Source organism: Falco cherrug, chromosome 7, assembly GCF_023634085.1.
Source record: "Falco cherrug isolate bFalChe1 chromosome 7, bFalChe1.pri, whole genome shotgun sequence".
NCBI classification, from domain to species: domain Eukaryota; kingdom Metazoa; phylum Chordata; class Aves; order Falconiformes; family Falconidae; genus Falco; species Falco cherrug.
Genome location: NC_073703.1, coordinates 23248941 through 23270597, shown reverse-complemented (window position 1 = coordinate 23270597; position 21657 = coordinate 23248941).

The window sequence follows — 21657 nt, the reverse complement described above, 5'->3', positions numbered from 1 at the left end:
GTATACGCATTAGGAGGAGCTACAGAGAAATAACCTTTTCACACTTAAAAGTGGTCATCACATGCTCGTAGTCTATTAGGGGGCCAGGAAGTGAATTCTTCTTGACCTCAACAGAGCTTTTCGCCTGTTCATTGCTATCTGCTGCTGATGTCGCTGCTAGAAATGCAAAAAGGCAACTCTGCGCTTCCCATGCTGAAACACAAACCTCTCCTGAGTTCATTTGTGCCTCAAAGACCAGACAGAGATGGTAGTAGGATGCATAGCTTTAAATAACTTGTCAAAATCCTTTTGGGAGATGAAATAGTGTACATTTTTTGAGAGGTTCCCATCTGTTTGAATTTCTAATTTGTTTTTTGCAGCTAAGACAGCTCAGGTGGGAGTTAGCTGAGAATACACATCCTGAAGCTGAGTTTCTGAAGCCTTCTTCACACCAGGATACCAGGATGGTACCTGCATAACAAAATTCATAAGCTGCAGAGCTAGAGCTCAGGCCCAACGCCTCTTCTACCTTCTTCAGATAAGGAGGGTCACCAAGACCCCAGAGACAGTGCTCTGAAAGGCCCCTGCAGCAGCTCCTCAGGGCCTGGTACAGCTGCAGGGGCACAGCTGGTGCCAGGGATGCAGTACTGAGCCTTCTGAGCTGGCTCTGGCTGGTTGATGCCTCTGGCCACCTTGGCATTGCCATTCCTGTTGGTCCTGCTGCAGCTCAAAAAGACCCTTTAGCTACCACAGGCCCAGCTCTCAGCTGGCCCAGGTGGTCCACACCACGTTTGTGGTTGGTTTTTAAATCCCTTTGGAGGTTGTTTACAAAGGCTTTGCATCCCATGAGAAGCACGAGGGCCACTTTGAAAGGGTGGTGTCCCCAGAGGCAGTGAATTCTACATTGTAGAACTCTGCCTTACAGTCCCCATCCAGGGAAGCGAGCCAACGATAGCTACATCTTCCAAATAAAGACTTTGTGGAGGCTGCATCACCCTCTAATGTTTTGAGGTTTCCAGTGGACCACATCAGTCATGGTAAAGTGAGAAGCAGTATTTAAACTCAGCCTTTCATCAGGAAGTAGGACCCCATTTGTGATGGGGACAGCATCTTCTTGTTTCAAAAATCACACATCTGTCAGAATCCTTTTGGCTCTTATGACAACATATATTGACTAAAAATAATTGCTTGTTTTCTGTTGTTTCAGTTAGTTTGCTCTGCATGCTTGGCAGCATTTTTGCAGAGTTTCACTGTTTCCCCAAGACTGTTAGTGTTTCCCCTGTTGTTTCTGTGTTTTTTTCACACGCCACAAAGAAGAGGAGAGCATTTAAAAAAAAGAAAAAAAAAAAGAAAAAGAAAGGACAGTGTGAGTATAATTTGCTTAAAGCAGCTGGAGGCAGGGGCATGTGTTACCAAGAACTCTAACTTTTTTTGAAAAGTGATTACATTTCAAACTTACTATCCCTATTTAGCTGCAAAAGATATATAGTCTCTTTCTGTAACAAAGGCTAAGAGCACAAGTTCCCAGACTACCACTGTCTGTGGCAATTTCAAAATCATCTGAGCAAACACAATTTCATCTCTATTCATTAAATGATGCATGAATACATTAATTAAATGAGCATCAGAAGTCAGTGATTAATGTAACTTCTGCCTAGTATTTATTTACTCACATTTTTAGAAACACAGAGTTGGGTAACACGATACTCTTTTCACAATGAAAAAAAAAAAAGCATGTAGTTATCAAGTCAAAAAGCTCAGAACTTTTTTTTTTTTTTCCCTGCCAGTAATTAGCTCCACTAATTACAGCTCTTTAGTTCTATTCTAATTTAATCAGTTGTGGTCTTCAGTCCGTGAAGGTAAGCTCTGCACCCCTCCAGAGGGGGACACCTACTTTCAGCTTCTCTCTCCCAGCAGCACAAGATGCTCCTCTGGCCACCAGGATAACGCACCAGGCTGCGCCCGAGAGCGGGGCCCCGGAGCCACAGCGCTTCGGTGTGAGCAGTTACGGAGAAATGACCTCGTTAAACTCCCCGGTGCTAATGTTTGTCGCCGTTCGTGGAGCCGCCTGCCTCAGGAAAGAGACCATCCAGCACATAGAGCTCCTGTCTAGGTGGGGAGGGAGCTGAGAGCATTGTCTGTGACTTTCCTATCTGACAGCAGGCTTGACGTTTCATGCAAACAACCTTCCTCAACACACTCGTACAAAGTGCCGCCCGCACCGCGCGTTTGCTGTTGGTCGCAGGCCGGGGGGCAGCGGCAGGAACCGGGAGGAGAGCGAGCCCCAACGCCGTCACCGAGCGGGGACACCGCCGCACCTCGGCCGGCGGGGGAGGAGGGTCCCTCAGCCCAGGTACGGCCAGGCCCGGAGAGGTGACCAGAAGGTGGCGGGAGAGGAACGCTTTTCAGAGGTGACCAGCCGTGGCCTGCTGAGCCAGCGGCGGCGGAGCCCGGTGTCCCAGCGCTCCGCTCCGCGGGGCCGGGGCCGGGGCTGGGCCGGGACAGGGCAGGGGCCGGGGTCCCGCAGGGGCCGGGTGCGGGTCCGGGACCGGCCAGGAGCCGGAGAAGGGGCAGGAGAGCGGGGCAGGCGTGGGCGGGCAGCGCAGGGGGCTGGGTGATTATAGGAACATTTTTTTGTTCTCCAAAATCCAGTTTGCTCTGGAAATTTGACATGTTCCAAAAATCTGTGACACACGAGTACGAAAGGGAAGTAGCGTCTGAAAATACCTCTTAATGTTCTTCAGACGTCAAGGTTGGCTCTCAGAAGGCCATGCGACCACCAGGCTCCCCGGCCGGTGTCTCCACACAAGGTGTCAGTGACAGTCAGGTAAACCTGGGGCATTCATTCCTATTAAACCACCGCAGCTACCGCGGGTTGGTATTCAGCCAGAGGAAACCAAAAATCTGGACCTTCAAAGATAATTCCTCATGAGTTGCCATGGTTCTCCTACCAAGCTGATGTGTTGGTTCAGGTAACATATCTTGAATTAAACTGAACTATAAAGTTCAAGCAAAGACTGCTATTTCTAGAAAATTGCTGCTAATAATTTAAATAGCACCAGTTTTGATGTTCAACATCTTGGGAAAACCACATGGTATTTCCAGTACAGGATTAATGGTCCCTGATAATTTCTACTTGAAAATCTACAACATGCTTTATATTCTGAAAAAGCATCTAGAAATCTTTCTTTTCCTGAGGTTCATACAGCCTTCATCTGTTTGCCAATATTTGCTTTGGCTTACACTTAGGTGGACCAGGGAGTTAATTTTGTATGATAGCCACATAGAAAATATGAAAGTATTTCCACGCAGAACTTGAAGAAGTTTTACCATCCGAGTGCAGCACAGGACAGTGTGGTGTACAGCTTCCAGTGTAGATCCATCAGCAGTGGTTACAATTCAATGTTGTAAAAGGAAAAATAAATTCACATTGATGTTCCAAAGCTAATTATTCAATTTGATTAAACTGCCACATCTTCACAGGGGAAAAACTCACAGTTTGGAGAAGCACCAACACTCAATAATTATCCATTACTTCTCCTCCTTTTAATATTGCATTTATTTCACTTTTTCCAGCCCATTTTCAACTAGGAAACTCTTCACATCTGTCCTGATCGACCCTATGTCCTTATCTTATATATGCTAATACATTAAATGCTCAAAATAAGAAGGGCTTGATATGAATACTTTACATTATCTGTTAAACCGGGATCTTCAATATCACCTACTTCAGTTACTCAACCTCCAGTGGCACTTCTGCTTCTTCTGGGTCCTTTATCCATGCATAGAGATCCAAATGGCCTCAGTGTTAGTCAAGCCCAGACCTTGTATTCACTATTGCTTGGTTGTGCACATCAACACTGGGGGCCACACAGGTGAAAGAGTGTCCAGCTCCACAGAGGAATAACTCCAACAACTGCTGGAAGCTCCCTCCTCTGCACTGGCTGCATTGGATCATTTCCAACCCATCTGACGCTTTGGGATGATGCTACCTGATTGCATGTCCTGGAAAATCCTGCTCTGACTAACTTTGTGAGGGTAGCTTTGTGTGTCTTGGAAGCTCTTATCTTCAGAAGGAGATTATGTGACAAGTAAGGCAACGTTACAGACTGTTTTCCTCAGTACATCAGATGTTGGCTTTGGTACCTGGAATCCATCTGTCACACTCATAATCAAGCCAACTTCTTGGCAGACTGCTACAATGCTGTTCACATTTGTTTGATATTAACCTTTTACATTACTGACTTCACTGTCAATTGACTGCTGTCTCTTTTGCAGAATGTGGCAAGAAATATTTGGAAAACACCCTTCCAATGACCTAACTATACACCATTTCAAATATTTTTGGCAGTACTACCTTACACAAACAGTCTGCAAATACCTTCCTCCGCAACAACACTCTCTTAACAGCCGTGGATTTACAGCACAGGGCCCCTAAACAGCAGAGGTAAGATGGGAGACTCACACCAAAGACTTTTCAATCACACACTATGAACAGTTAAAATAGAACCTCTCTGAATATACAAGGTAGGTAATCAGTGGGAGAAAAAAAGCACATGATCAGCTGTGAGCCACAGAGGAGGAACAAAGACCAAGAAGACTGAAAACTAACCTCCCGGGAGGTTCTCTGGGCAGGTCCAAAACTCCATCCCTATCAGCAGGCACCTAAGCACCTTTCGAACACAGGCTTGGAGTCTCTGGGCGGCTCTCCGCAATCGGCCTGTGGTTCTTCTTGGCTAGTTCTTAGTCATGAGGTTTTCTCCACTCTGGCTCTGATTTTGCAGCTCAGTGGTTAACATAGTACTTCATAGCTGTGCTGGCCACCAGCCATTTCCCATGCCCTCCTCTCCTGGCACTCTCCCCAATAAACCTTGGAAGTGTTGTAAGGTAGGGTGGGAGACAATCCTGCATAGCCTCAGCTGTGAGGTTTTCCCCTTGTCTACACAGAAAAGGCAGCAGGGACAGAGCGTGATGGCCTTCAAGGCTCACTAAAGCATGCCGCATGCCTCAGGGAGACAGCTGGCTATGTCTCCACCAGTTTTTACCCTTAGACATCTCCCCTCCTGTAAGTCATGAGGAGAAACAGTTGGCTGGGAGGCAGCTATGAATGTTCGACAAGGGGAACAAACACCAAGGCATGCCGAATAGCACCTGCCCCTAAGAACTTCAGAAAACCAGAGGTACAAATGCACCCTCCCGCAGAGAAACTCAAGTTTCAGAGGCTTGAGAAATAATACAATATATTGATGCTGCAGTGAAAATTCCTTAGTATAGCTGGCAGTCTCTTCAGTTTGAGTGTGAAAACATTTGATTTCCTAACAAACAGGCGGTTTCAGCTTCACCTGTTCCCTGCACAGCACCTCTTTGCCACAAGAGTGCATCCTTGCAGTTTGCACGGGGCGCATCCCCTCTTACTGCAGTTTCAGGGTAACCATGCGTTAAATCCAGAGCCGTCTTGTGCCAGCGGCCTTTATCACAGTCTTTGATGAACAATTATTTGTACATACTTAGTTTGATATTAGATCTGGTTTATAGCATACCAGATCAGTGGGAGGGTAACAAAATGCCTGTTAACTAGGTTTAAGATAGGTACTGTGCCGTAGTGCACTAACAAAACACTGCTAAGTATCTAGAAAAACTGTCTCCAAAGCAATACTGTAGTTCTTTCTGGCCAGCTTTGGTTTCCTTACCATAGTACCCCCCTTTGCTCTATCATGCTAACATCAAAGGAAAAACCACCCCAGTAGTTTTAACTCACAGTTCCTCACCAGGTGGTGGCTATGTCTTAGCAGTGTTGTAAAAAAGTTATTTTGTAAATTAATCTTTTCAGCAGATGATCTCAAAGCATGTTTCTAGGGGTAGAAAACTAGGTGAATATAAATACCACAGTATCTGAAGTACACACTTGATATTATGCAAACTCCCACAAAACAAAGACTTTGAGCCTTGTGTGTAAACTGGGCAAAGGGAAAGCCGATCAACAGAGAAACCTCCTCAGGCTCTCCTTTCTAAAAGCAGCTGTTCCATCTTTTTGTGGATTTTGCCTTTCCCAGCTGTGCTTGTTCACTCCTGCTCTTGCCTTGCATAGCTGGGTGCAGAGTCAGGAACCTAAAAAGAATGATGATCCGAGTGTTTCCTACTTTGGCCAAAGAATATTCTTACTGAGACCCTATCTATTAATAGCAGCAGTACGGCTCATCCCTAGACAGGCTATTTCATTGCCACAGGCATTTTTCTGGAACTTTAACACTGTCTTCCCAGAAATCACTCCCTGTGGAATGATCTTGTACTTTACAGAAGTTGATACATCACAATTATTTCCACAATTTCTCCATCACTGCTACCCTCAAAAGAATCCAGTAGAAACCCCTATCAATCCCATTTAAGACACAAAGGCTCTACAGATCATACACTTACTCCTGATAATTTTTCATGGGATGACAAATGTTTGCAGTGTTTTGATTTACAGCCACGCTGCACTGTTAGACCATTTGTAAGGTCTGACTGCCTGATGCTTTGAGGGACTGTCTGATCTAGAAGATGTGCCAGAGAGATGGGGACCCAGATAGCTGGATCATTTTCCCAGCTTTGTCACAGGCCTCGCATGTGGGATCTGGCAATAGCCACATGAGGTCAAGCAAGTCACACAGATTGCTGGTGCTTTTGTTTCATTTTCACCTGTCATTTGCCTCATTTATTTAGATTGCCAGCTCTGCAGAACAGGGGCTTCTTCTTACAATAAACACATTCAAGATTACAGGTGTTGTTTCTAGACAGAACTGAAGTACAACAGAAAACATGAAAGCAGAGCTGAGCTATGCTGCATGGCTTTCCATGGCATTAGGCTGGTGATGCCCAAGAATTACTGTCAGGACATGCCAAGGGCAAAATTCATGATGAGTAAGGTTGCTTATCTGAATTTCTACAAGCAAATAAGAGCGCACATTATAGTCCTTGAATTCACTTAAGAATAGGCAGACAATTAACCTGTGACACATGCTGTTGTGAGTAAAGGGCAGACAGTGTAGTCACTGAAATGATCTAACTAATAAATACTGGAGGCTGATCTAGGGAATGATCTGGTTTCCCAATGACCTTGGAGGATTTTTTGGTTTTAACTTCTTAAAAAGGAAGGAAGAAAAATCTCTGGCAAAAGAAAGGAGGGTTAAACTTATCAATGCCTTTGGTTAAGTGGATATATGTCAGAGAAAAATACTTACTGGCATGAGGGGTGGTTATAAATATGGAGCAGTCTGGGATGTTGGTGTGAAGTGGTGGCATTCCTACTAGCAGGCAGACAATCAATAGCTTCTGCATAAAAAAAGAAAATAGGGCAACAGAGAACAGCACTGTTAGAAAAAACATTAAAAACCCCCATCCTCTCATAGGCTGCAGAGGCCAATATTAGGAAATACAAACAAGAGCCTGTCCCAAAACAGATAGTTATACATATGTCCCAAATGCCATGCAAGTAGCTGATTAGTAAAAGCCCTGGGTAGGCTGGGACTAGTCACCAAAAAAGAGAGTTAGACCTGAATACAAGGCTGGCCCTAGGATGGAGAAACCAGCAGAGCAGCAAGCCTTAGGCAGGCCAGGAAAGGCTCAGGTGCTGTAGTTTTAATGAGTTTTTGAACTGAACATCTCAGTTCAGAAACTACAAATCTGTGATCTTTCACTCATCAACTGACAGATTCTCCGGCAGTAAAACTGGCAAAACAGCATGTGGAGGATGATGAGGTACTCTAAATCTGGAATAGTCTGATTATCAAAAGAAGGATTTAGTGCATCCCAACAATTAAGATACAGCTGCTACAGCTGTACCTGCCAGCTACTGGGTTTGGACTTTTTAGGAATTTTCTTCCACTTTGAGAGCTTTCTGTACTAGAAAAGAACAAAATATCTGCCAAGACCTCAGAGACCTTCCCACCATGGCTTCATTAAGTGCAGCCCTAAGACACATTCAAGCAACGCCCCTGGAACAAGGACTGTGGTGTCTGGCATTTTTTCCCTGAGCATTTTTTTTTCTTGCTTGGGTTCATTCAGTCCTTGTTCTTCTTCCTTCTCTACTTCTCCATTCTTTTCTCCTGCCTTTCTCCCACCATTCCCTTCTACAGTCAGCTACAGTTTTATTGCAAAAAGGAGATACACGATACAAATGTTAATCAATGTATGTCAGTGACTCAGAAGTCATTAATGAAACAAAGCCTAATCTCATTACTGTGTCTCGAATTTTGTGGGCTTTGCAGTGTTACTGTTTACTGCAGAATAAACTCCGAGAGCGACTTATTTACACAGCAACTTCGGTGAGCTAGAAAAGTGCCAAAGCATGTACAGAAGAAATAAAGTCAGTCAGTTCTTGGGCTTCTGTTTGTCTGAGTTTAGTCTCTCAATGCTATGACATTACAAATATCAGACTTATTATTCTTTACTTTTATCTCACATCACTAACAAATCATACATATGTAAGGTCAAAGGTTAATCCAGAAGAACTTCTGGTTGTATGTCTGAATAAGCACTCTTAAATGGAAAGTTTGCCACAACACTGAAGTTGTTCCCTTTATTTTAATGAAAACTTCCCTACTACAAGAAAATGCAGAGCAGCACAGCTATGTTCTCCCAGCCTATTACCAGGCATTTCATACTATCTCTTATCAAGAGTTTCAGGCAACAGGTCAAGTCCTACTTTCAGGCATATGTGATTAGCCGTGGATCAAATTCATCACAGATGAAAACACAGCTATGTCAACCAGGTAAATGGGTCTTGTGCTTAAATCTGTCTTTTAAAGTCCAAATATAGGCAAAACTGCTTGCAAAATTCTGCCTTAGCTTTACTATACTTCCAGTAAGCTGAAGTACAGTCTGCTAAGCTATATTCCGCAATTTCTGGCTTTATCATTTGTAAAGAAAAGATATCTTGCCCAGCCTACAGTGTTCTCCCTATGGGAGAAAATGGCATCCAAACAGAGGAACAGGTTTCATCTTTCTTGCTATCCTCTTCTGTGCTCCAAGCAGATCTGGGAAGAGATTGACCAGTTCCACTCATCTTCTGCAATACTGCTCTGTGACTTGGTTGCCACATGTATCAAAATCTCATTCAAGCCTCCCTCCAAGGAGTTGAGGACCTGCAGTTGTTCATCATGCTCCTTAGCGAGCAGAGGCAGACAACCAGAAACAGCCAAGCAAACAGCACTGGCCCATGAGGGAGGAACCACTGCAACCTGTTCCTTGGTCTTGGCATCCTGCAACACCATTCTGTTGCGACAACAAAATTGGGCTTCATGCATGCTGTTAAGAAGCTTTGGGCTGCCCCTAATGCTGGACAGCGGAACTGGCATGAAGTTTGACAGTGACATAACCAGCGGAAATGTTGGCTGGAAATAGCTCCTGGGTTTTCTAGATGTCAGTGCTGGGGGAGGAACGTTAAGGACTTCACTTTTGACTATTTCGGGCCTGGTCAAATGGACAGAATGAAGGGACAAAGCATCAGGTTTTTGCCAGTGCCACTACCAATCCACGGGTATCTGGGTCAGTGATTCAAGGGGCTTTCCCTGGACAGAAGGGCTCTGTCCCGGCACTTTCCCAGGCTTTTGTGCATGGGCGTCCCTTGGCGCCTGTCAGAAGCTCTGAGAGACGACAGGTCTGGAGAGCTTCCTGTCAGCTGTCACATTGCTGCTTCCCTGGTTTCTAGGACAGTCAAGACAGACAACTGATTTGTGGATCCAGGTCCTCAATTGGCAAACAACACAGAGAGACAGAATCTGTCCTCCTTGCCCAGGCTGCCTCTACCAGTAATTACTGTTGGTAGCTTTTGTATCCAGTTGGATAAGGAACGACCAGGCAGCAGTGACAGCTCAAAACCTACCTGCTGTTTCCTTGCAATCCAGGTTTGAGAGACTGCCTAGTCCTTCTCTGGCCCCTACAGCAGGTGATTAAAACAGAGAGCACGCAATGAGTCATACCACTAACAGCAGAAGAATTGTATTCATTATTTACCAGTCTCTGGGGTCTCTGTGCTGCTTACAGACAGCCTACATCTCCTATCAATCATTTAACACGTTCCAGTTCAGTGCAGTTACATACGGCTCGAAGCACGGACCTTGTCCGGAAGAATCCCTCACTTAGCACTCCTGTTGTGCAGCGTCCTCCCAAGCCTCATGTACCTTCCCCAGCCTCATAACTTCTTGGCAACGGTTCAGCTCTTTTTCACTTTAAAAATTGATTTAGCGATCATGAAAGGTGCCAGAATGCCAGCACGCAAAACTGTAGCCTGATGTTTGCCCACAGAGCAGGTACTGCCCAAGCAGCAGCAGGTTATGTCGTGTGACACTGACCTGATGATGTGTCTTAGCCTGTTTTAAGAGGGGCAGTCTTCAGAGATCAGCCAGGTACATTTACAAACTACATTTCTCACCTTCTAGCTGAGAACATGCTAGGTCCAGCCACACATGGTTGGACTTAATATTCCCCTGGCCCTGGTATCCTGCCTCTCTCAGTGATGGAGCTGGATACATGGGGAAGAAAAGCAAGAGGGGAAGCAGCAGCCCCAAGTACCCTTCCACGCATAGCAGCTCACAGGGTTCCTGGTTCCGAGGGATTTAGTGGTGCCTAGATAGTATGAATGTCTCTTCCATGAATTTGTTCATGGAAATCTGTGGCAGCTGCAATGCTACAGCAGCAATTACACAGCTTATCTACAAGTTGCAATAAGCCTCGTATTCTTTCCCCTGTTTTGAGCCTCCCACACACTGCTAGACCACAGGGGACACTGGCTCTTGCTGCCTCCTCTGCCATTGACCTACCAAAAGATGCAGGATGAAATACAGTGACCGCAGCTCTGCTCTATGGCACAGACCAGCAGTGAGCTTCTCTAGGACATGTCCAGACACCTCTGGATGAAGAACTGTGTGTTGTGTATTGCTGCTCCTAGGTGAATGGTGGTTATAGCCTGACAAGCAACCACAGGATCATTAAATGGTAACATTTAATTCATAGCTAATCTGGAACAAATATAAAACACACCCTTAGGAATAGGCCTAGAGCTCTGTTCTGATCCTCCCTGAGTGGTAACATAACAGCACTGCTGGGCCACCCACCCCCAGGGAAACAGCTGGCCACCTGCTTGTGTCCCCACTCATGCTCCTGGAGGGAGGGCGTACGCCTCACACCTGCAGTGACAGTTTGGCAAGCAGTGCAGGGTGGAAAGGATTTAGAAATATTCCAAAATAAAGGCACCTGGAGCAAAAAAAAATTCTATTAAATGCTTTCCAATCACAAACAAGGTTTCCTGTGAAATGTTGAGTTTTCACTGCAAACCACAGCTGTTTAAAGCAAAATTATAAACATGGGAGATTTCAGTGTTTCTTCTCTTCATTTTTGACAGAAATATGACTGCATTAACAGAAAGCATTTTTTTTTCTTAAAAAAATCTTTGGCAAAACCGATCTTTGCTGAAACAACTCAACCAATCCTTAAAAACCTTTAGCAATTGGAAACAGCGACAACTGACATGTGGAAGACAAATAAAAGTGACATTTTCAGCACTATGAAGACTTGGTGAGCTAGAAAGAAGATAGAAAATGAATTATGGCAGAGGGAAAGGAATCTTAAGAATTTTAAAGGCAAAATTCTATAGGAGAATCTGTGTCAGCCACTGGGTTTTAGAGGAACAGTTATGTGTCTGAGCACCTTGGCATTGATTTATGGAGTTAATTGATAATTAACAGCAAGTTGATTAGCTGTTGCTCTTTCTCCTGATGCAATTCCAAATTGCTTAAAGTTCACTGAAAAGATTATTGGTTGGGTTTTATGTAGCCAGATTGGAGGAAACTGACAGTAAGTATATTTATCCTTCCATGCTTTGGGCAAAGCCAAAGTGCTTCAGTCTGTACGAGAACCAGGGAATATGTATTTTGTAGGTGATGACTTCTGAAGAGTTGTCTAAAAAGAGACAAAAATGGAATGCTGCCATGGAATACTCAGTGCTTCATGACCATGGCAAGCCTCAGCAGCTGTCTCCTTGCCTCATTTCTACAACAAAACACAGCAAAGCACTTCAGGCAATACCATAGATTGGTATTTGCCTGGACTAAGTCTATTAAACCCAGCTTAAGCACTAGCAAGTGTTAGTAGTTTTGCCGATTCTCTGTCCAAATATTTTAAATTATTGGGATTCTGGTCTATATCTTTTGGAATACATTATGAAAAGATAATATTTTTCTGACAGTACTGGCTCATTTCTCCCCACTACCAATTGCGGCAGGAACTTTCAGTTGCTCCTAGACTTTTTCACAACTTATTTATGTGCCACTATTCTTAATGCATTCCTCATGATTACACAGGAAACAGACTGGCAACTATACTGTATGAAATAATCAGTTGCAGTAACTGTGCTCTTAATGTAACATGACAGCTTTTCGCTCAGCGACTTTGCAATAGAAGCCCTGGTATTTAGAACTGTTATTTTTATTTTGAGCTTACACAGTAAGAGATTAAAACTGAGTTGTCCGCAGGCAAAATGAACACAAAGTCTACGTGCAACCACAGTATATAAAACCGTGTGGCTCTGTTTTCCTCTGGTGAACTGGGACTGACACCCATCTAGGCAATGAGGTCCAGCTTCCGCAAGACCAAATTTCCCATGATTTTACCCAACTTCAAGTTATAAATATCCAGAGTACTCAGATGGCATCTTCAATACAGCGTTCACGAGATCCTAGTCAAGGAATGTAAAATAGAATAGACTTAAGTCAGCTGGCAGATTGTTTGCTTGCGGTGACAGTAACTAGTGAGAACTACTTTGCATATGCAGGTACTTTCTAGGAACACCTAAATCACGTTTCAGCTGTAGAAGGGGCATGTCACACCTCAATGCTCCATGCAAAAGAGATAGATTTCTACTATGGATCACACAACCATATCACAATCACTCATCTGGATTCTGGCTTTTCAGTCAGGAGGCAATAAAACCTCACTTGCACCCCATCCTTCCCCCCAGTAAACCACCTCTGCTCTTAGCAGTAGGAGCCAACATACCATATATTCTTTGACGCTGTTAGCTGGGCTCAATCATTTACACACTTAAACTATTTGTGAATATCCCAGCATGAAGGAAACACAGGAATACAATGTACTTTAAGAAGCCTCCGGAATTTCTAATTTAGACTATCACCTCTATCTAAATACAAACACTTAGATTGAAGTTTACATACAGGACAGAGATGAAGGGGGTAGTGTCACACCCATGCTACAGATGGAGAAGTGAGGTATAAAAATTGACAAGACTTCCCATGGCCACACACAGTGACAGCAGCAAAGTCAGGGACCAGTTTGTTTCCTGGTTCTCAATCCACTGACTGAAGGATAACAGTCTTGTCTTTTCTTTTTAAAGCATGGAAAAGAAAAGCTTTACTGACTTAGACCCAAAAATATACCACCTTGCTCCACATGCAAAAATATCAATTATGACCTATGTTCATCTATTATGTACAAAATACATATGCAGATATCTTTTGCACAACAGAAGGTGGCGGGGAGATTAAACAGAATGAACAAGAACAAGATACTAAAGTAATTGAACGAGAGGAATGAATTTCATTGCACTGAGTATCTGTGCTAAATGCAAGATTTGAGTGCAAAAGCAAACACCCTGCCATATAAGGCTCAAACCAAATTGCATCTGCAGTTCGGTGAATGAGCTTCATGTTATCTCCAAGAAAATTCACACTGCACTTTCATTCCACTTCATTTCTTCAGGGCAACAGCAGAGTGCCAATACTCATTATCATCATTACGCTTATTCACAGCTCTTCATGTGCACCTGCCTGCTCTCACAGGACTGCCCTGAATCAGCACACTGTTAATTTTTACAGATGGAGAAACATATAGTAGTTTCTGAACTTGGCACAGCTTGCTCTGTGAGAACCTCCCTTGCTGCTGGGTCAGTGTTGGTTTCATGGGGTACGTTCATCCTGCAGACTGTGGTGCGGTGCAGTTCCCTCAGCGAGCCACCCATGAGCTAGCTTCGGCGCCCGCAGCAGCAAGGAACCCTTGACAAGCTGCAAACTATGCAAGGAGCTCTGTGCTGCCAGACTGCAGCCCTAAGCACAACCCACAGGAGTGTGCTGAGAGCCAGCCCTGGGACAGGCCTATGGGACAGGTCTGCTTTGGTGTCCAGGACACGCTGTCCTCAAAGCTGGGAGAGAACTGACCTGGACAATGAAGCTTTGGCTGTACCCAAGCCGAAACTTTGCTTCTCAGTGGTTTTTGCTGCCCCTTTGGTTCCTTAGAAGCTGCACCCCAAAAGCTGCCCTGTTCAGTGCTGCTCCTCTTGTCACCCACCATTCAACACTCACGTCTGGTCCGATGCTCCCCTGAGCAGAGACCCCTCTCTTTCTGCCTTGCTCAGGCACGTCTGTGCGCTCCTGCAGAGCCGTGTAATGGACTGCAGAGCAGGCTGAGGCATAAACACACCTGTATCCACGATCTCCAAGTGATCTAATGCACGTGTGCTGTCACTCAGCTTCTCTAGCACTACGCAAGAAGTGAACTCAGCAGACTTTTAAAAATTGCATTCCACGTTTTGACATCTTACATGAGTTTATCATTACATCAGCATGAGAGTATTTGCTTGACCGAAATTCATGCATCTCCATTTTTTAGACTGCAGGAAGGTTAAGAAAACCATGAATACTAATACACTTTATATAATCAGAGTGCGTGGAACAGCTCACTTATGACTCAGAGATGACACTATTTAAGCATTCTAAAGAGCGAGAAGATAGTATTGCATTGAACAATGCACAGATGGCCTACTTCACACAGGAAAGAAATTAGTATTTTCATACTTCACGGCAGTAGTTTGAAACTCAGTGAAGCAGTGTAACAGAGAAGCTAGAACTGCTGATGTTTGCAGGCAGTGAAAAGATTCAGTGTCTAGTGCTGCCTGCATATACTCAGGCTGACAAAACAGTTTCTCTCTAGTTTATCGGGAGGTTAATACAGGATGGGTAGTGACGATAATGTATGATAATAGTTTTCAGGTTCAGCCCTTCATTGAAAGGTCACAGCCACAAGCACAAAGATACTATAGACCCCATGCATTATCAGAGTCGCTGCAATTTAGCAGCAACTTTAACTACAATTGTTGCGTCTTTACAAGTGGAAGTAGAGTTCACAGGTAAGTAAAACAGTCTCTGTGAGTTCTTGCTGAACACGATATTTTTGTTCTTTCGTAAGCCAGGCTTAAAAGAAGAATAGAATGCAGCCAGGCAAGCATATGCATAGTGCACAGGTGGATGGTTTTAAATTATTTTTTTTATATAAAATGCATCTCAGAAATATTAGCTACAAGCATTATTTGCCATACTTGGCAGAGGATCTTATGACAACGAAGAAAAAGTTGGTTTTTTTCTTTTTTACTCCTCTCCAAAGTAAAGAATCTTGTTCCGATCCCCAAGTATGTACACTTTCCTAACCCTCACTCTTTCTTTACTATTCCACTCAGGAATTTAAATATTAAGCATTTATTTTAATAAAAAGTGTTATATATATATATTGTACATGTAATTAACACCACACGGAGGTAGAGATATGCTGTCCCAATGGATTTTACTGATAAAACTACTACTGACCTATGGCAAAGACCAGCAGAAAAGGCAAGGTGAGACTCGGGAAATCTGGAGCTGTGATTCCAAATCCTTTGATTCAGATGGATTCTGATGTGTTATCTTCTGATGGATCACCCGCCTTTAGTCAGTTCTGAAATGCATAACCGGGTTACAAGCTATACCACTTGCACAGAAAGGCAGTCAGCTGATCGACTACACTCACTCCGATCATCACTTTTATTTCAAAAGTGGTTGCTCAGACTGGGAATCTCGGAGAGCAAGGATAAATATCTGCTCTTAAAACACCAAGGTCTTGAACCCAAATTTCCCACATCTGAAAATTAATGTCCTAATTATTGCTTGCTTTTAGAATAATTTCCATCTTGTGCCTGAGAAACTTCCTGACAGATTTTGACCAGACTTGTTTCCAGTAAGATGCAGACATAGTTGATATTTTCCAATGAGAAAGTTTCCATCGGAACGCTCACAGCCAGCTCTCCTTCTAACACCATTTGTTCAGTTAATGACGAAGCTTGTTTTGTAGCTCTGGGAGCAAAGGCTGGCTGGAGGGCCCAGCCACATGCCGACTGCATTACTGCCATGTCTTCCCACCTGCAGCAGCAGCAGCACTGCAGCTGTCCAGGAGTGGCTGGAGAAGGTCCCAGCTCCAAGGCGGGTCCTGACGACAGCGGGCTACAAGTGACCGAGGCAGAAGCATCCTGACATTACAGGTATTTAGGCTCAAGGGCACAGGCCAGCTGTGCCCCCAGCTTCTCTCCCAGCATTGGCTCTGATACTAAAAAGCAACAGCCCAACAGCCACATACAGCCGCACCCAGAGAACATAAGGTTTCTTATTCCTCTTGGAAGTGCTGCTTTGAAGAACTACAAAAGCGAGAACGTCCATTCTCTTACCAGTGCTCTGATGTGAGAAACCTTCCTTCAGCTAGCAGCAGGCTCAGAAGGAGGAACGTCATCACAAAAGCAATGCTGAGCAAAGAATTACACCCCTACTGTAAAAGGGTACAACACTGTACTGGCACACAGAACCTTCTACAGTCTCCAAGACCCACATGCTAAAAAGCCCCTGAGGAAAACGAGTGAGAAATATTCCTGCTCGTAACAGCCATGTGTGGCTTCTGCCCAGCAATGAGGGAGAATTAACGACAGTTTAGTTTGTGTGCCCACTCAGCCGTACGCACAAGAATAGAAGGGTGGACATCTGAAGATGCCATGCTCTTACGTTAAGTTAAAGGTGCTCTCCCCTAGCATTGTACTGATGCTGGCAGAGCACTACGATGGAAAGACAGATGTAAGGACCACAGGAATGCAGATGGCAAGGCAGGAACCAGCGAAGAGGAAGAGGGAAGCGCAGAGCCAAAGCAATACCAGAAGTTTGCTAAGCCACTCACAAAAGTCGCCAGGAGTGATATTAATATAAGCCTGACACCCAAACACAGAAGCCCTTGCTTGGTTCCTTATACTTTATAGTACCTGTATCTTCTTGTCCGGTCTCAAGTTGGAGTCTGAGTAAAAGCTATCTAAGAATCTGGAGTTTGGCCATGTGTCTCAGAACACAGCAGCACTTGGGATCAGGGGAACTTTGCTAAGATGGAAGTGATGGTGAAAACGCAAAGGCAAGCCTCTGTGCAACTCTACAGAGACAGGTAAGTGAAGCACAAAGAATGGTCTGTAGTCTCCTGCCGAGAGATTGGAATTTGTAACTCTATGACTTAAAGTGATGCTAGCCTGAGAAATCTGCATTTAATGAGTAACGTTTAGGATATTTACTAGCCAGACTTCAGCATGCCTCAGGCCTTGGGCCAGTATCGCTGGAGTCAGAAGGAAGCACTAGCAATTCTCATATGAATTTTAAGCACACAATAAATAGAAAGATTTGAGGCAAGATAAAAATATCCCTCTATAGTCCTTGGCACAGGGAGAAGCAGAAGGAACAATTACTCTGGAAATCCTTGTAACTGTGGGAAAGTCAAATGACACTGGAACTAAAGAAAGCGCAATTTCTTTTCCTCTGAGCAGCCTTCCAAGGACCAGAGAGCATTGGTAGTTGCTATTCTCAGCTACCAGGAGCCAAAGCTGAATAGGCAGAAGTGGAAGAGAGAAAAAATAAAAACTTTGTAGCAGTAAGCACTGGACTTCCAAGGAGAATGAATGCATAGCTTTCACACAGAAATGGCTATAGGGAATTTCTGTTGAAACTTTAAATAAAGAGTCACTTAATGTTGTGAGTGAGAGTTCTTTACAGAAATGATGAAACAGAGAAAGCACAAACTGGACTAGAGATGTAATCTACTTCACAGTATATACGAGTAGCTGGCCCCTACACATGCCAGAATAACATCATCTTTAGCTACATGTATGATAAGCATATCCAGTATTGGTATTCTAAAACCTGTATGCTACCACACTTGCCCTAGCCACTCCCAGTGGTCTCTAACCATTGTTGTTTTTCTAACAATTCCACTGTCTATACTTACCTCTGACCCATCATCCTTGTACTTGCCCTAAAAAAGAACCCAGCTAGGGTCAACCCTGGATGTTTGATCAGTATCAGACACATATCTTCCCCATGGGAAAATCTCTTTCATTAAATTTTAGTGCTTGCTTGCAACCCTGCAGCTTCAACCACAAAGTACAGAAGACAAAATGAAGCTCCATCATTACTAAATGTACAATCTTGAAAGTTCATGAGTGCCCATAATTCCATTTGGATTTCCATTTAGGATTAGACCACTGTTTTGCAAATTACACCACTGACCAAATACACATTTTTTTAGAAGTGACACTAAATCTAGCTTCCTAGTACTAGCTCAGTGATCTCATCCTAGAAGTACAAGCACACAGAGACTACATTACCAGAGAAAAACAACAGGGAAGGAACTTTTTGAAACCCTTTTGAGGATTCCATTATGTTGCTTCTTCTAAGAAAAATACTATCAAGTTGAAAACCAGCCAATTTGCATCCTGGACTATTAGCAAAGTCATTAGGATCCCATTATTATGTAAGATTACAATGGAAAAACAACTGTAATGCAATGCAACAGAAACCCACTGATGATCTTCCAGCCTGAAATTGTAACAAGGGTACATGTGGTAGCTTCCTCTGAAGATGAAGTCACAAGGAAAATGGGACAGTTTTAAGCCAACTCCCATAGCTTTTTCAAAAGAATATAAGGAATTAAAGACTGTAATTTAAATTAATACTGGATTATGAACAATAAAGCCTACTGACAACAAGCGAGTTAAGTACTTTTGCAGTTCATTGTTTTCAGCCTGCCCAAGTGTTACCGTTTAAGTGTCTGTTCCGTAGCGTAGTGTGAGACCTGGACAAAGCAGCTCTCCTTTGTGTGAAGTGACCATACAGCGGGACAGGAGCTGACTGTGTCATAGTGTCCCCGTTCAGATGGACAAGAGCACACCTCAGAAATACTGCAAAGCGCTAACAAGCAGAGCTTGTAATTGGCAGTACAAAGCACCGGGCCAAAAGGATGGTCTGCAATATGACATTTCCAGTTCCCTGTGGATCGCTTAAAGGTTTAGACCCCAGTTCAACACACCCTCTAAACAGATGTTTTGTTCTAAGCATATATCCAAACTTCAGCACTTTTCCATAAGCGGGTGGATATTTGTACCAGGTCTTAACACAGGTGGAACAAATGCTATATTTACAAACTGCATCAATCTCAGAAGGCAAATAACATTTGCGTGATTTAACTAAGTAAAGATTGTCCTTGAAAAAATATTTTTCTTACCCCTTTTGAAATAACCCAGTCAATAGTCCTTCCATTTCCTCACTGTTCCACTGGACTGTAATAGCAAGACTATTTTTTCCCAAACATTCATCCTGGTTTTCGATTTGCCTAACCTTCACCCTCTGACTAATCCTTGAAATAATCTACTCTCCTCTTCAGTGATCGTATCCTCTGAAATGATTATACAACAAAGCACACTCACTATCTTCTGTTTATATATTGTGGATTCCATTTTTTTTTTAAATAAATGCGTGATAAGGCCTAGATACTGCCACTGCTGAGGGCAGGGTTAGGTGCACAGAGCTCAAAACAAAACTCTTTCTTATCCCTCTTTTTGGTCTCAGTCCAGCTTTCAATTAATGCAACAGGACCATCCACTGGTTTTAAATATATCAAATTGGGCCAGCTGTTATTTGAAACGCTATAAAGGGGCAGAGGTGGTGAACACAGAGCAGTGACTGTAAACACTACGTTCACTCCACTGATTACAGAGAGAGAGAAGATATTGTTTGAAACTACAGATGCCCAGATAACCATCTTTCATCCAACCATAAAAAACAATTTATGCCCAGATGCAGCACCATCAATAAAGATAAAGAACATCAGTAAAGGTCTGAAAGGACAGTATCAAGAATGTTGTTAACAAAATGCTGTGTGAGTTTTCAGGTAAAACATCTGCAGCAGGTATATAAATAGAAAACACAACTGAAGCTTGAAGGATTATTCCAGAACTATGATTTGCTTTTCCAAACTATTTTTGGAATGAATTGCTATATGAATATAATATATATGCTTAAGACATAACCCAGTAAGACATGCCAGGATGAATTCAGCTTCATATGAGTATCAAGACAAATGCTTCAAACGGACCACAGGCTTAAATAACTTACTGCACTGGGACTTGTCAAGAAATCCCTTAAAAATTATTTGGAAGGAAACAGGTATTTACACCTCTGTGATACATAAAAAGTGCAGCGCACTACCACTGATGGACCTATAGCAGGGAACCAAACCACTGAAGTCAGGGCGAGACTAGCAGCCTTCCACACAGAGAGTTTCCTTCTGTGCCACACAAAGCGCGGTGCCGTGGTACAAGGCATCCACGGAGTCATGGCGTGCAGCAGTGGCTCACCACGCAGGCCAGAGGTGCATTCTGACCCTTACAGATTTCTTGCTTAAAGCCCAGCAAGTCCCAAGCTTTGTGCCTAGGGGTCTGTACGGTTCACATGAACAGTGCACTCCCTGGTTGTCCTTCTCAAGTGATTTGATAATAATCGTGATAAGGACTCAAGTGCAGTCCTTATCACAAATTCTGTGAGTTATCATGTTGAGTGCTACCTTCTAGACATCCCAGGCAGCTTCAGACACTAGGTCTGAGCTTCCCGAACAGTTCCTGTTTCAGAAAGAGAAGAAAAAGAAAAAAAAATATAATGGAAAGGTTAAAATTGCAAATCGTGTCACAGCTGAATATGTTACTGAGATTGTCAGCTGGGGCGTTCAAACCCAGTACCAAATCATCCCGTACAACTGCCAAAACCCACAAATGCGTCCCATTCAGCTGCCAGCAGTCTCAGCTGGCGCTGCACATCTTGATCGCAATACAGACAGAAATCTGTGCTATGGCAAGTGCTGACAGTGCAGCACAGCCAAAATAGTATCTATCAGCATCACAGGTCTAGCAGTCTACAGAGGGAGTGGTATTTCTTTTCAAATCCTTATACTCAATATCATATTCTGATTATTAGAACGCAGGCCAGGAGAAAGCTGGAAAAAATATCCTTCAATACAGAAATGCCTCCTGATAGTATGGAGCTACGAGGAGCATCAAGGATGTTTCATAATTTTCTGTAAAGCACCCTGTACTCAAGAACATTGCCCAGATTAGACCATGCTACAGTTGCTGTATTCTCCTGCTCCACTCAGGTTTAAGGTCCCGGTCCTGCATGATTTAGTCCCATGTTCATCCTTATCTCTATGAACAGTCCAGGCAAGTTCAATAGACCTGTTTGCATCTGAACCCCAGAACACACAGGAATCTTTGCAGGGCCAAGGGACAAGAAAGCACATTCCCACACTCCCAAAATATGTACTGTTCTTGATAACCCATGTTTTTTTAAGTTGACCCTGGCCCAAAGCTACAGAAAGCCAGAACAGGTTTGAAGAACAATTTTAGTGTTACACATCTGTCACTTCTCGGTGCGTAGCAAAAAGTCGTGCTGGCAATCCATGGAGATTTAGAGACTTATGGTTTGGCAGCCCCATTGTAAATTCCTGTTACCACATGAAACTAATTGACTTTGA